This window comes from Mauremys reevesii, linkage group 17, assembly GCF_016161935.1.
Source record: "Mauremys reevesii isolate NIE-2019 linkage group 17, ASM1616193v1, whole genome shotgun sequence".
Taxonomy (NCBI): domain Eukaryota; kingdom Metazoa; phylum Chordata; order Testudines; family Geoemydidae; genus Mauremys; species Mauremys reevesii.
In genome coordinates, this window is record NC_052639.1 from 21,966,863 (window position 1) to 21,983,535 (window position 16,673).

The 16,673-nt window shown below is 50.3% G+C and overlaps 2 non-coding genes across 2 annotated transcripts; both read left to right on the top strand.

Moving 5' to 3' along the window:
- The first annotated feature begins 7,892 nt into the window (after positions 1-7,892).
- On the top strand, positions 7,893-7,964 carry TRNAA-UGC. The gene has a single exon. It is a non-coding gene; the product is annotated as a tRNA-Ala (tRNA).
- Positions 7,965-9,188: 1,224 nt separating this feature from the next.
- On the top strand, positions 9,189-9,261 carry TRNAK-UUU. The gene has a single exon. It is a non-coding gene; the product is annotated as a tRNA-Lys (tRNA).
- Positions 9,262-16,673: the final 7,412 nt, after the last annotated feature.

Genomic DNA, 16,673 nt, shown 5'->3' on the forward strand with positions numbered 1-16,673 from the left:
CTCCATTTAATGAATACAAGAGACAAGCCAAGAAGCGCCGAGTAGACACTGAATACGACTAAACTATGTACAGAATAGCTTTTTGCCTTTTGTTTCCTAATACATTTAAGCTAGATAACCCTTTTGCTGATTTTTAAATTGTTACATAAACAGGAGAGGTGAAATATTATCATGTAAAGCAACCATAAACACACAAAAAGACCTAGGTTTAAAATTGATGATTAAAACTCTGCTATCTACACAATATATATAGACATAAAATGTAAAAGACTTAAATATCTTAGAAACAGAAGCCAATCAGTTGTTTTAATTGTCATATTTGAATTGAGCAAATCAAAATACATTCTAAATAGCACATTTGATCTCTGAAGCAGACGACTTCTGAAAAATTGTAGCCCAGTGTAAGCCAAGCAACCCCCTCCCTTGCTTTGTGCTGGGTGCCCAGCTGTGGGCTTGTGTGTGTGTGTGTGTGTGTGTGTTGGAGGGGGGGGGAGGTGTTGTGAGCACACTCCAGTCAGGGAAGGGGTGGAGTTGGCCAAAGGGGAAGGTTGAATCTTTAGCAAAGAATTCCTTTCTCCTTTGTGTTAGCTAAGTGTTGCTGTTAAATGTCATTAGACTAATGCAACATTTGAAACAATCTGACACTAACCCCACTGCCATCTCTGTTGCTGTAGTTCTCACACCCTCTCCTCTTGTCATGTCACCACAAAGCATGGTGTCTTATTCCCATAGCGTCCTGTAGGTTAGACAGGACTTAAGTTTAGAAGGGGAAAACTGAAGCATAACTTCCCAAACCCCTCATTCCCAGCCCCAACCCAGAGCCCGCATCCCTAGCCGGAGCCCTCACACCCCTGCACCCCAACCCTTTACTCCAGCTCTCAGCCTCTCATCCCCAACCCCACCCCACACACTGCACCCCCAGACAGAGCCCTTTCACCCCACCCTCTGCCCTACCTCAGACCCCTCCACACTCCTAACACTTCAGCCTCACCCTGCCACACACCATCCATCTGCAGAATGAAGTTTGGAATGAGCACCAATAGACAGGTGAGGTGTCACACCTCACCTCCGTATTGGTGCACTCAGCAAAATTCATTCCGCACACGGACATAGCAAATTAGAGGAAACACTGCTCCTGACATTCAAACTCTCTCTCAGATCTTGAATTTCATACATTGACTCATCAGAAGAAAGTGCTCTCAAGTGAGCTACAGACCAACAGTGGTTCAGTGGAATTATTCAGCAAGTATTTTAGAAGACCTAGAACATTAGAGGAAATCATCACCTGCTAAGAGACAATTAATGGAGAGAAGCAGCAAGATTAATCCCGTACATTGGATTGGTTGTGACTTCTTTGCCTGATTTGAAAAAAGACCAAAAGGACCTGAGTCTCCTCGCTCACGATAGCCCCCTGCTCAGCCAATCACCACTGAGACTCTGAGGGGCGGGCGGCTGAGGGGTCTCACCAGATGTCCCAAAGGACGGCCCAGGTCACCATCACAGGGGATCACTCTCAGATCCAGCCCCACCTCTTGGTGAGGACCTCTGCAATGAGAGCAATACCCCTCCCCTGCCGCACTCCACACACATCCCTCTTCGGTAGAGGGAGGGAAGCTGGGAAAAGGGAAAAAAGAAGCAAGAGAAGAGGGGAATGGAGGTAGGAAAGAGGAAAAGAGAAACGAAAAAGGACAAACCCCAAATGTCCCCAGGGATTCCAACCATCAAAACCTAGTAGGAAATCAAATTCTGCCACCTGAAGCCAGTGCTGTCTGTGCCTAGAATGCTGCCTGCGCCAGGTGGATCAGACTGAACAGGTTCCAAACCTCTCTGAGCCTCTTACCTTCTCAAAGGGAAGTTTCTTTTCAGCACAATCCATGGTAGGAAAGGAGAAAACTCCACAGTCTTTCCTCCTCATGCTCACATCCATGAATCTGAATTCTCTCTCAGCCCTCGAGGAGAGACCTCGCGAAGGAGACTTGCGGCAGCAAAGCCGGGAGGTCTCAGAGACAGACCTGGCCCTGCACCTCTGTCCTGCCCGGCTGATGTCGGGGTCTCTCTCTCTCTGAGGTCACCCCCTCCCCACCACCTTTGCCCAATAGGCCGCGGTCCTGCAAAAGGCCTTTGTGATGTCACTGCCACACCCACCCCTCCCCTCAAAGCTGATGTCCTGCCCCTGGCCAGACTCGTTGGGTCTTTGAGTTGTTTCCTGGATCTGGGGTTGCCAACTTTCTGACCCAACAAAACTGAACACCCTCATCCCGCCCCTTCGCAGAGATCCCGGACTGCTCAATCCATCTCCCTCAGTCGCCGCTCTCCCCACGCTCACTCACTCGCTCCTTTTCATCGGGCTGAGGAGGGCTGGGAGGGTCCTTTCAACTGGGTGTTGTTGGGACAGACCTGGGAAGGAGGCTGCCTGCCAAACACCTTTAAGAGGAGCCGTCCCTCCCTGTCAGAAAATCATCTCCCTCCTTCACTTCAGTGATGGCTTCAATTGTTCCTTATCCCGGCAGAGCCGGAGGATTGAAAGCAGCAACATCAAACCCCTGTGCAGCTAGCAGGAATGGACACACACACTCCCTTGTATCTCAACAGATATTTAGTTTTACTCTTGGTAAACTACAAGGCTAAAGGGACGGGCGGTGGCACCACATCTAAGGAATGAAACACAACACAATCATCATCCTTATGCCCATCGGTGCCTCTTGATTCTTCCTTTGTCTCTCTCTGACCACCGTCGCCCTCTGTCGGTTCACTGAGAGTGCCACACTCACTGCTTCCGACACACAAAGACTCACACACACATCTTGCATGCAAAACCTCACCAAGGAGTCAGATGCACCTGCTGGTTCCCTGCACCCCTGTTCTACAGAATCCAATCCCAGGGAAAGCTTGTCAGGCCCACAGCTGGTGGGGAGTCCTGGGCTGGAGGATTTAACCTACAGTGACGGCACTCGCAGGAAAGATGCTGAACGAGTGCAAGTTAAACATTGGGAGCTCCGCTTCCAGTCCCCTCACAGCTCAGTCCATCTCTCCAGGAAAGGGGCACATCTGAATTCCCAGCTGGCTCAGTCTACCTGAGTAGTTCTTGTTTACACCCAGTCAGCTCTGAGGCCTGTTTCGCACCCTGGGTTTGAGGAGACCGTCAGAACCGACTCTCTGCAATAGCAAAAGCAGGAGGCCGTGTTATTGCTCCTGTCCCAGCACAGACAGACAACGAGGGAAATGGTCTGTGTTGGAGGGTGGGGCTCCCTGCCCTTGGCTAAAGACCAGCACCTTCCTTTTCCCTTTGTCACTCGTGAAGCTTTTCTTTCAGCAGCGAGCCCTAGAGCTCAGTTGCTGGAGCGCTGCGTTTGTCACTGACGCTCGGGGAGCTGCACCATCACTGGGCTCTTCTACCAGCAAGTCCAACGAAAGGACTGATTTCCTCATGTAGCCTGCTCCGGGACCGTCAAAAGGATCTTGTCCCATTCTTCTTCATGGAAGGCCATCTTGTAGCCTGCAACAACATCCATGGTGTGATGGCAGCCCTCAACATCGTTCACAATCCACATGAGTGGAGACTGTTCGTTGATTCATCGAAGACGAGTCTTAAAGATGTTTTACTGCATAATGGCAATGTTTTGCCATCAATTCCACTTGGTCATGCAGTCCATATGAAGGAAACCTATGACAACATGAAACAACAACATGAAACCTCTCTGAGGCTCTTCTCTGCTCCACAGGGACGTCTGTCTTCTCACTCAATTAGCAGTGGGAAAGGGGAAAACCCCAAGGAGGCTCCTCCTCACGCTCACAGGCGTGACCCTGTATTCTCTCTCACTCCTCAAGGGGAGACCTTGAGAAGGAGACTCCCTGCAGCAAAGCCATTTCCCCCACCCTGCAGCCTCTTTACCTGCCCCTGCTCATAGACTCTCTGTGAGGTCACCGCTTCCCAACCTCCTTTGACCAATCAGCCCAGCTCCTGTAAAAGGCTAGTGTGATGTCACCGCCCTGGACAGCCCCTTTGCATCTTTGAGCTGCTCCTGCTGTGTCACACCCACACCCCCACTCACTCAGTGTTACTTCTGGACACGAAGCAGGCGACACATGAAAACATCAGAGGCTGCTCAATGGCCCATACTTAGTTTTGCAGAGATTTGTAGACATTAAGGCAAGTAGAGACCTTTGGATCATAGAATCATAGGACTGGAAGGACCCCAAGAGGTCATCGAGTCCAGTCGCCTGCACTCAAGGCCAGACTAAGTATTATATAGATCATCTCTGACAGGGCTTTGTCTAACCTGCTCTTAAAAATCTCCAAGGATGGAGATTCAACAACCTCCCTAGGCAATTTATTCCACTGCTTAACCACCCTGACTCTTAGCAAGTTTTTCCTAATGTCTAACCTAAACCTCCCTTGCTGTAATTTAAGCCTCTTGATTCTTGTCCTATCATGAGAGGTTAAGGAGAATAATTTTTCTCCCGCCTCCTTGTAACAACCTTTTAGGTACTTGAAAACTGTAATGTCCCCTCTCAGTCTTCTCTTCTCCAGACTTAACAAATCCAATTCTTTCAATCTTCCCTCATAGGTCATGTTTTCTAGACTTTCATCATTCTTGTTGCTCTTCTCTGACTTTCTCCAATTTCTCTGCATCTTTCCAAAATGTGATGCCCAGAACTGTACACAAGAATCCAGTGGAGGCCTAATCAGCACGGACCTAGGCTGGGAGACCTACAGAAGGAGACTCTCTGCAGCAAAGCCCGGGGTCTCTGAGATGGCCCCAGCCCTGCAGCCTGTCCTACCTGGCTGTTGTCATGGACGCTCTGTGAGGTCACCGCCTCCCAACCTCCTTTCACCAATCAGCTGAGGTGCTGCACAAGGCCCTTGTGATGTCACCGCCTCACCCACCCCTGCCCTGCAGGGCTAATGTCCTGCCCTGGCCAGCCCCTTTGCATGTTTGAGCTGCTTTCCTGTGACACCCCACGCACTCAGGGTTAGTGCTGGGGATCAAGCAGGCAGCACATGGAAACCTCAGAGGCTCTCAATGTGCCACACTCAGTTTTGCTGAGATTTGGAGACTAAGGCCACAAGAGACACTTAGATCATCTCATCTGACCCCTCTGCACAGCCCAGGCCTCCTGTATGGCACTCTAGCAAGTTTTGGACCAAAGCAGACTCCACAAAGGCACCTCATCAAGGGATGGATGGAGAAAGCACCACTTCCCTTGGTGGTCTGGAGGAAATTGATGCTGTCGGGGGCAGGGAATTCACCCCAAGGCCACGCTTGGGAGTCTGTATCATAACACGCATGCACAACAGCACTGCACAAAGTTTGTACACGTCACCTTAACTCTGATGGTTCCTAATGTTTAAAGGCCCCCAGGGGTGCAACTTGGAGCTGGGGTACCGCTGAGCCCTCTGTCTCCCCAGCCTGGGCTCCTCTCACACAGCTGCTGGGAGAAGATGCAGCTCGCTCCCGGCCCTGCACTCACACAAACCTTTGCACAGGCAGGGACACACCCAGCTGCAGGGTATGCTGTCCTCCTCTCAATGTTTAAATTTGGCGTGGAGAGTGCCTGGACATCTCCCAACCGTCTCCCTGAATTCCTAGTTTAAAGCTCTTTGATCAGATGAGCCAGCCTCCCTCCTAGAAGTCTATTTCCTTCCCTACTCAGGTGGAGTCCATCCCGTGAGAAGAGTTCTCTGTCCCCGAAAGCCTCCCAGTGCCCATACGTCCCAAAGCCCTCCTTATAGCACCACTTCCTGAGCCAACTATTTATCATCACAATCCTGTCACCCCTTTGTCGCCCTTCCGTAGGGACAGGTAAAATCCCACTGAAGATCACCTGAGCCTCAATTTCCTTGAGCGTCTTACCCAGCCTGGCATAGTCTCCTTGATCCTCTCTAGCGAGAATCTAGCCGTGTCATTCGTTCCTACATGAAGGATGATCAATGGGTTCTTACCTGCTCCTTTTAGGATCCTTTTCAACTGCAGGTCCACATCCCGTATTTTAGCGCCCAGTAGACAGCACACCCTTCTGTTCTCCGGATCGGCCCTGGTCACAGGCCTGTCCAACCTTCTCGGTATGGCATCCCCAATCACGTAGACCTGCCTTTGCCTGGTGACAGTGCGGTCTGCTAACCTATCCCCCGTTCCCCCTGATTGCAAGCTCCTTCCATTCCTATCCTCCCTTGTAGTCCCCTTAAGCCATCCTGCATCCTCCCGGGGCCCAAAGTCGGTGCTGTCACCATCGACTCCTCCCCTTTCTATCGGACTAGCCGCTATTCTCTTCTTCCTTGGTCTCCCACCGTCAGCTACCACCTGCTGTACCCCTTCCTCATTCTCCAAACCTTCAAACCTGTTCCTTAGCTCTATTTCTCCTCACTGGCTCTCCTTTTCCTCGGCCTGCTTCTCACGATCACATGCTTCCACTGCCCATGTTCCCCATCCAGCATTCCCCCCTCACAGGCCTTAGCCCCTGCTTCCCCCTGTACCCCTGAGCATTCCCCTTCAGCCACAGCTTGCCTTTGCTCCATCAGCTGCTCAAGCCCCCTTCTAATCTCTACCAGGGTTTCTACCTGCATCTCTAGACCTACGATCTTTTCTTCCAGCAGCTCTATTAGGCGGCACTTCATGCATACATACCTCTGTTCCGGTGCCCCCACTAGGACCATGTACATTCTGCAGCTGCTGCATGCAATCATCCTCGTTGTATCCTCTGCTGCTTGGCTCATGGCTGCTGTTGTCTCTGCCTCTATCAGCCTTCTCACCTGGGGAACACAGCACCGCACCCCCTGCCCCTTCCGACTCCCCCTGTAAACTAACTCCCACTCAAACTCCCCTGTTAGCAGCCCTGTTCGCCGGCTCCTGTGCCGCTGCCTGGCTGGGCGGCCGCTTTTATAGGCCCCCTCCTCAGCCTAGCTCCGCCCCCTACTCAGGGCTCGGCTGCCTGCTCAGCAGTCTGCCCCTACGGATAGATAAGTGGGGTTAAATCAGTTCTCAGCCTGAGTCCTTTGCTCTTAATCCTGAGGATATTGTCCCACCATGGGGCCATTTCCCGCCTCTCTTTCCTAGGGAAGAACAATTTTCCTTGCACAGACACAGGAACAGCAAGATCCTTCTCTGTCCCTTGTGCAAAGCAGGGGGCCAAATTCCATGGAAACAATGGACAAGCAGGGGGCCCTGGGCACATCCAGCCCTGGCCGTGAGATGTTCCTCCTCTTTCTTTATGCCCCTGTTGTTATTTCATGGATTGTCTGGGATGGGGAAAAGCTCAGTTCACTCCAGGAGGGGGAATGAACCCTGAAAGTCTCAGGACCCAACTCCTGCTACCAGGATCACTGAGGTGCTGGGAATCTGACTGTGTGAATTGTCAAGGTGGGGAATGAATAACAATTTACAACAAGATCCACCTCATTAATCACTGACACAGGCTAATCCTGCCGCAGATAGATGGGAAACTGGGAGTGATTCTTTGCTGTGCAGCCATGGAAACAGTGCACCGCAGTGAACGTACTGGGGAAAGCTGGACTTTACAGGCAGGTGGAAAGAGCAGATCCTAGAAACACCTGGAGCTTCCCACACCACTGCTACCACCAGAGTCAGGCGGTGAGCGACTCACAGCACCCCTCCCCTCCCATTACCTTCCAGCAGGGGGTGGCAGCACCCCCCACCCAAAGCAGGGGAGAGGGCTGAGTGTATCTCTGCACCCTGAGTCCAGGGCACCCACTCTCTCTGCCCCACACATCGAATCTGGCCCTGCTGAAATGTGACCCCCAAGAACCAGCAGCCTCCAGGACAGCAGATTTGGCCTCAGAGCCGGGAATGTGTCCCTCATGCTGCTCTTAGGCCACTGGATATTCTGGAAACAGGAGGGCTCTGAGTGTAACCTATAGCCCACATCATCCATCTGGGGATGTAGTTCAGTGGTAGAGCACATGCTTTGCATGTATGTGGTCCTGGGTTCAATTCCCAGCATATCTAGGTTCCTTTCACCCTGCTGCTTTGCTCATGCCCAGAGAGGATGTGACCCTGCAGGAGTTTCAATCCTGCTCAGTGAGGGGCAAGTGCCAATTGCATGGAAGGTCTGGGTGGGCTTTCTGCTCCTAAGACTCCTCTGTACATTTAAGATTCCCACCAGTTGTGCTGCTTGGGACAAGAGTAGATGAAAAGGGAGAATCCTCCACCACTGGAGGGAAAGGTCCCATATGCACAGACTGAGAGGCAAAGACTAGACTTATTTTTTGTCTGGGCCCAATCTTTTCACCTGGTACAGCCCTTGTTCCAGCTCACGTGGTAGCTAGGGGATGTCTCATGACTGCAGCCATGTTTGTTCAGTTCCACCCCCTTATACAGCTTTGGCACAAGGCAGGAATTTTTTGTCTCTCTCCTGAGGAAGAGCCCCAGGTTTAAGGTGGATTCCTGTACCAGGTGACATGGTCACATGTCCTGTGAGACCCCCCGCAAGCCTTCATTCTTCCTGGCCTGACTCACAGATGGTGCAGGACAGAGCCATCTCCAGTCAGTTGTCCTGGTTAATGGGAGCATTCAAGAGTCCAAACCACTACTAATGGCCCACACTTTGCATCATTACAACAGGACCTCAGAGTTATAGTTCATATTTCTAGTTTCAGATCCAAGAATGATCAGTTCATACAAATAGGATGAACACACACAGTAGATTATAAGCTTTGTAATGATACCTTACAAGAGACCTTTTGCATGAAGCATAGTCCAGTCACTTTATATTCACACTCATTAGCATATTTTCATAAAATCACACGGAGTGCAACATCACAGCAGGGAAAGGGTTTTACTGCGGCACCTGGAAGCAGTCAAGTTTCATGTTCTGGCTGTGGTATGAGTTCCTCCAGCTTTCTCGTAAGCACACATGTACCTTAGCGGGTGCTCTCGATACAGGAATGGCCCCGACACGGTAAAGTGATGGGGATTGCATTTTCCTTTTTTATTTCTGTATTTCCAATGACATTTCTGTTTGTGATTTCGTTTTGCTTCGTATATCTGTGTTTTCTCCTGGATTTGATAGCTAACTTAAAAAAGAATAAGGCCTCAGGGCGCCGGATGGAGGAGCAGGCTGGGGCTAGGACTGCTAAGAGAGCGAGAGTAGCAGGTTTTCTGTATTGTTTCCTGCCCACATTTTCATGACGAGTTTCTCTGCTGCATGAAATTTGCTTTTGTTAAATGTGAGCCTGGCTAGCTCAGTTGGTAGAGCATCAGACTTTTAATCTGAGGGTCCAGGGTTCAAGTCCCTGGTCAGATGAAGAGGGAACAGTTTCCCCTCAAAATGAAAGACAGAATCTCTCCAGGATGTTATTTGACATCACTTCCTTTCACTAGGAAGGGCCACATACTGCCTGGGACTGAAGGGGCAACTTCCTCACATGCCTATTGGCCTTTCAGTCTGGATTAAGAAAGGCCTCTGGGAGCTGCAGCAAACTGCTGCATGACAACTTGGTGAGTAAATGCAGGGCTGCCCCCACAGAGTCATCCTCGGCAGAGGTCTGGGGGTTCCCTATTGGTCCCATGGTGTACGGGCCAGCACTGGGGACTTTGAATCCTGCAATCTGAGTTGAAGTCTCGGTGGGATCTGAGGACAATTCCTTGTGCCCCCTGTGCCACAAACCCTGCTGGGTCTTCCAAGGCTCTATCTTGCTTTCTCAAATGCCATGAAAGCCTGTCTTTTGCCCACTAGCTGTTGTGACTTGAGCACAAGAGGGGACGTTTGATCCAGAAGCCTGGCCATGCCTGGAGTTCTGTAGATAGGGATGCAAGCGCCATTTCTGCTGAGTCCTGAAGCTGGGCTGCAGCCTGGCCTAGGAGGCAGCCCTATTGGTTGACCTACTGGCCCAAAGTCACTTGGGCAGTGTTGGTGTTCCCCAGGGATGCTGAAGGGCCTAAGGGAGGAGGCTCAATACTCCCCCCTATCAGTCAGGGCGGAAGAGGAGGGCTGCAAGAGTGGGCAGGTTGATGGCTGGGCCTTCTAGCGTTCGGTTGGGGACATGGTGGGGAACGCGAACTGGGAGAAATGGTTGCTGGCCTGTGAGGAATGGTTTGGCCAGTGGCGTAAGTGGACCTTGTCATTACCTACAAGGTTGTCATGCTCAAGACCCATCTGTGGGGAATTAACTCAGCCAGGTATTTCCTCTGCTCCACGAGTGCTGCTGAGACCGAACACATAAGAACATAAGAAAGGCCATACCGGTCAGACCAAAGGTCCATCTAGCCCAGTATCTGTCTACCGACAGTGGCCAATGCCAGGTGCCCCAGAGGGAGTGAACCTAACAGGCAATGATCAAGTGATCTCTCTCCTGCCATCCATCTCCATCCTCTGACGAACAGAGGCTAGGGACACCATTCTTACCCATCCTGGCTAATAGCCATTTATGGACTTAGCCACCATGAATTTATCCAGTCCTTTTAAACATTGTTATAGTCCTAGCCTTCACAACCTCCTCAGGTAAGGAGTTCCACAAGTTGACTGTGCGCTGCGTGAAGAAGAACTTCCTTTTATTTGTTTTAAACCTGCTGCCTATTAATTTCATTTGGTGACCCCTAGTTCTTGTATTATGGGAATAAGTAAATAACGTTTCCTTATCCACTTTCTCAACATCACTCATGATTTTATATACCTTTATCGTGTCCCCCCTTAGTCTTCTCTTTTCCAAGCTGAAGAGTCCTAGCCTCTTTAATCTTTCCTCGTATGGGACCCTCTCTAAACCCCTAATCATTTTAGTTGCCCTTTTCTGAACCTTTTCTAGTGCTAGAATATCTTTTTTGAGGTGAGGAGACCACATCTGTACACAGTATTCGAGATGTGGGCGTACCATGGATTTATATAAGGGCAATACTATATTCTCCGTCTTGTTCTCTATCCCCTTTTTAATGATTCCTAACATCCTGTTTGCTTTTTTGACCGCCTCTGCACACTGCGTGGACATCTTCAGAGAACTATCCACGATAACTCCAAGATCTTTTTCCTGACTCGTTGTAGCTAACTTAGCCCCCATCATGTTGTATGTATAGTTGGGGTTATTTTTTCCAATGTGCATTACTTTACATTTATCCACATTAAATGGCCTTCCACTTCTTGTGCGGCAATAGGACATCCCTACCTAGTCAGGAGAAGTGCGGCTTTTCTGCCGTATTAGAAGAGGGGTTGGGCTTGGTGGGCTTTGAAGACTTTTATAGCTCTACTGTTTTGTTTTTCAATTTTCAGTGAGTGGCTGAGCTGGAGGGCAGGTCAGGCCTGAGGGGAATGATGGGGCAACCGCACAGAACGCAACTGACTCTTCCGATATGGCCGTATTTTTTTTATCCCACTGGGTGCAGCACCGGGTATGGGATGGCCGATGGTGGGGGAAGGGGGAGCCCCCCCCTCTAGTGTTCTTCTACTCCCACCTTACACCCTACAGGATTTTCAGTGGGTGGCTAGGTGGAAGGTGCTTGCAGGATGGCTTCATCCGCAACAGTGGCTGCCCTCACAGCGGCGGCGGCCACAGATTGGCTCAATCTGAACAGAGGTCAATGTACCACTAGGTGAGACAGGCCAATTTTAGGGAGCTTCCTCTGAAGGTGAGCAACTGTCCCCAGAACTTACTGACAGGAGCTTTAAAGTATTTGCAAGTGTGCATGACCAGCATGTGCAGAGCAAAGGCTGCCCAGGGGCACTGTGTCAGGCTCTGGCACCGCTTGAGACAATGGACCATCTTCAGCCACCAGGTAACCCAGGATCTGAGACAGGAATGGGGTAAGGAAGCAAGTCAAGCTGAGCAAGGCAGGCAAAAATTCATCTCGCCTTCATGGGTGCTTGCAATGATGCTCTTTTCGTGTGCCAGGGCTGACAAAAACTTCCCAGACAGAGAAGCAGCAGGCCCAAAAAAGTGCTATTCGGGTGCTGACTTAGCTCTTTATGCTATTATGTGCCAGCAATGCCCCTCTGCCAGGTACATTGGCCAAACCAGGCAGTCTCTACGTAAAATAATAAACGGACACAAATCAGACATCGAGAATTATAACATTCAAAAACCAGTCAGAGAACACTTCAACCTCCCTGGTCACTTGATTACAGACCTAAAAGTTGCAATATTACAACAAAAAACCTTCAACAACAGACTCCAATGAGAGACTGCTGATTTGGAATTAATTTGCAACGTGGACACCATTAAATTAGGCTTGAATAAAGACTGGGAGTGGATGGGTCATTACACAAAGTCAAACTATTTCCCCATGTTTATTTGTCCCCCTACTGTTACTCACACCTTCCTGTCAACTGTTGGAAATGGGCCATCCTGATTATCACTACAAAAGGTTTTTTTCTCCTGCTAATAATAGCTCACCTTAGCTGCTCACTCTCATTATAGTGTGTATGGCAACACCCATTTTTTCATGTTCTTTGTATATCTATATCTTCCTGCTGTATTTTCCACTGCAGGCATCCGAGGAAGTGGGTTTTAGCCCATGAAAGCTTATGCTCAAATAATTTGTTAGTCTCTAAGGCACCACAAGTGCTCCTTGTTCTTTTCGCAGATAAATGAATGGAGGTTAAGTCCATGAATGGCTATTAGCCAGGAGGGGTAAGGAATGGTGTCCCTAGCCTCTGTTTGTCAGAGGGTGGAGATGGATGGCAGGAGAGAGATCACTTGATCGTTACCTGTTAGGTTCAGTCCCTCTGGGGCACCTGGCATTGGCCACTGTTGGCAGATAGGATGCGGGGTTGATGGACCTTTGGTCTGACCCAGTATGGCCATTCTTATGGTCTTATAAAGGGAGGGGCAGAGCCTTGTGGCAAAGTTTCTGTGGTGTAGGGGTTATCATGTTTTCCTAACACGCAAAAGGTGCCTGGTTTGAAACCAGGCAGAAACATGGTGGCTTATTCCCAGCTCCTACTGGCCTGTCCCTGCTGTTGTAGGAGCAGCAGTGATTTCTATGCTCAAAAGTTCTCTTATACTTCCCCTGCTCCCACTTTTGTCTCCTCTCCCTCTCTGAATGCCTGTGAAGTGGCTTTCTCCCTCCCGCTCCCTCCTGGAATGCTGGTGGGATGAATGGGCTGGTTGAAGAGCAGAAGAGCTCCCAGGTAGACAAGGTGTCTGGGACTCTAATTAGGCAGCACTCACGCACCCAGAGCATGGACACTGCCCAAGGTGGAGTGTGACCAACCAGATGCAGCCAAGTCATCTCTAGTCGCAGGCCATGAGGTGCAGGCCCTTAAAAGGGGAAGGGGCCCTGTGCTCAGGAGAGCACTCACAAGCTTGTAGCTCCAGTGAGGCCCTTTGCCCGGAGCGCCTGGCCAGTGGTTCTCTGCGTTGTATTTCATTGTGCCTCAGGGAGACTTACCTTCATCGCACCGTCCATAGCTGCGCTGTGGGACACTTACCTTGCAGAATCCTGACATCTCCAGCGCTGTGCCTGTCCTGGGAGCGTGAGTATGCGAGTGCGAGTGTGACTCCCCCCCGCCCTGCTTATTTTGAGCTTAACTGTCAGTATAATAAATGTGCTGCTTTCTGCCAAACTCTGGTGGGTCATTAGTCCTCCCTTTGCTTACTGGCTGGCCCAATTTTGGGTAACACCTGCGATAACCCCAACCCCTGCATGGCAGAGGGTGGTGAAATGAGCTGAGGAAAAAGCCTTGGCATCAGCAGGGGAAAGCTAGAGGATCTTGGCCAGTCACCTTTTGAAGCCTTGTGGCTTGGCTTCCTCTGCCCTTGGATGTTGGCCTATGGCAGCCAGCTCTTCTGTGTGACTTGGCCAATGGGCGCTGCGGAGTCGGTACTCGGGGCAGGGGCAATGAATGGAGACACTCCCCCCACCCCAGGGGATGCTGGGACATGCCGGCCATTTCTGGGAGTGGCACAGAGGGACGGAGGCAGAGTGGGCAGGGAGCCACCTCAGTGCTGCTGGCACATCTCTGCACACCCATGGGGGGAGGGGAGCAGAGGGCCTCCATGTGCTGCCTGAGGTAGGGGCAGTGCACAGAGCTGCCTCCCCTCCCGGGTCTATTACAGGAGTGGGTGGGTGGGGTCTTTTGGCCTGCGTGGTGCAGCAGGTCGGACTAGATGATCACACTGGTCCCTTCTGACCTTAAAGGCTCTGAGTCTAAAAGGGAGAGGGAAGTAAAGGAAATACTTTTTCAAGAAGTTAACCAAACATTGTAATGCCAGGATAACTCCAACAGCTCATTGTATAGTCCCACCCCTTTCTTCTTTCATTGTGTGTTGAGTGACCCGCAGCACATGGATTCTGTCATTCCATTGATAAAGTGATACAACATGATTGAAATTAAACCAGCTCCCAAAGGAGAGAATATCACATCCCTGTATTGGCTGGGAATTGAACCCAGGTCAACTGTTTAGAAGGCAGCTATGCTCACCACTATACCACCGGCAAAAGTGTTCCTTATGCTTGCCCAATGAGGCTAGACCAGCATTGAGGCATTTTTCTGCCTGTTAAAATGTACTGGATGCTCATCACTTAAAAAAAAAACACCTCCATCTTCACCTGGGTTTGAATCATCAGCCTTTCAATTAGCCACCAAAGTTGTTAATCTCAGGGTATGTCTACACTACGGGATTATTCCGATTTTACAGAAACTGTTTTTTGGAAACAGATTGTATAAAGTCGAGTGCACACGGTGACACAATAAACACATTAATTCGGCGGTTTGCGTCCATGTACCGAGGCTAGCGTCAATTTCCAGAGCGTTGCACTATGGGTAGCTATGCCATAGCTATCCCATAGTTCCTGCAGTCTCCCCCGCCCATTGGAATTCTTGGTTGAGATCCCAATGCCTGATGGGGCAAAAACAGTGTCACGGGTGATTCTGGGTAAATGTCGTCACTCAATCCTCCCTCCGTGAAAGCAACGGCAGACAATCATTTTGTGCCCTTTTCCCTGGATTGCCTGGGCAGACGCCATAGCACGGCAACCATGGAGCCCATTCAGTCTTTTTTCACTGTCACCATATGTCTACTGGATGGTGCTGACAGACGCTTAAAGAAGAGAATGACCTGGGAGTCATTCCCATTTTTGCCCAGGCACCCCCGGCTGATCTCACCGAGGCTAGCCAGGAGCACTCATGGGACAGCGATGACGGATACCAGTCCTACTGTACCGTCTGCCGTCCGCCAGGGAAGGGAAGAGGATGGTGCTGTGTAGCGCTGCAGCACCGTGTCTCACAGCAGCATCCAGTAGACATACGGTGACAGTGAAAAAAGGTGAGAAACAATTTTTATCCCTCGGCTTTCACGGGGGCGGGGAATGACACATACCCGGAACCACCCACAACAATGTTTTTGACCTTTCAGGCTTTGGGAACTCAGCCAAGAATGTAAATGGTTTTCGGACAGTGCGGGAACTGTGGGATAGCTACAGTCATCAGTCGCCCCTCCCTCTGTGAGTATCCATTTCATTCTTTGGCTTTCTGGTACACTTGTCTCAGCTCCTTAAGTTTCAGCACTGTGTTGAGTCCCTACTGTAGCCTCTGTCCATCATAGCCTTGGAGATTTTTGCAAATGTTTTGGCATTTTGTCTTTTGGAACGGAGTTCTGATAGAACGGATTCATCTCCCCATGCAGAGATCAACTTCAGTATCTCCCGCATGGTCCATGCTGGAGCTCTTTTTGGATTCTGGGACTGCATGGTCACCTGTGCTGATCAGCGCTCCACGCTGGGCAAACAGGAAATTAAATTCAAAAGTTCACGGACTTTTCCTGTCTACTTGGCCAGTGTATCCGAGTTCAGATTGCTGTCCAGAGCGGTCACAATGGTGCACTGTGGGATAGCGCCTGGAGGCCAATACCGTCGAATTGCGGCCACACGAACCCTAATCCAACATGGCAATATCGATTTCAATGCTACACCCCTCGTCGGGGAGGAGTACAGATATCGGGATTAAGAGCCCTTTATATTGATATAAAGGGCTTCGTTGTGTGGACGGGTGCAGGGTTAATGTGATTTAATGCTGTTAAATTCGATATAAACTCGTAGTGTTGACCAGGCCAGAGAGAGCAGCAGGTTTCCCCTATTGTTTCCCGCTCTTGTTTTCTTGACTAGTTTCTCCTCTGCACCAACTTGCTCTTTCGCTTTGGGAGCCTGGTTAGCTCAGTTGGCAGAACATCAGACTTTTAATCTGAGGGTCCAGGGTTCAAGTCCCTGGTCAGGTGATAAACTACTCCCCAAGATCTTACACTGTCTTGCTGGAGTCCTCTTGGAGGTTACTTTTTCTCTGCAGGATTTTTCCTTTCCTCAGAAGGGCCTTTTTGTGTTGTTGGGTTTGAAGGGGCAACTTCCTGACAGCCCCTCTGTCCTTGCAGCCTGAAGGAATAAAGGCCTCTGGGCATAGAGCATGTTCCTCCACTTCACACACACACACACACGAACACACAGAATATCCCTAAGGAATTAGAATCACCTGCTGCCTTCCCTGTCCTGCTGGATCCCCAAATGAAGATGCTCTTCAGCCTAAACCCACGTCCCCTCTTTCCCAGTGCCCTCAGACCCAACCTCAGTCCCTCCTATGCTCACTGCTCCTCACTCCCAACCAGAGCCTGCTCCTCTTCACCCTTCTCCTCAATCCCAGTTTAAACAGCCACACTGGGCTGGACCAAAGGCCCACCTAGCTCTGTGTTTTGTCCTCTGTCAGTAGCCAATACCAGGTGTCCTAAAAGTTAACCAACA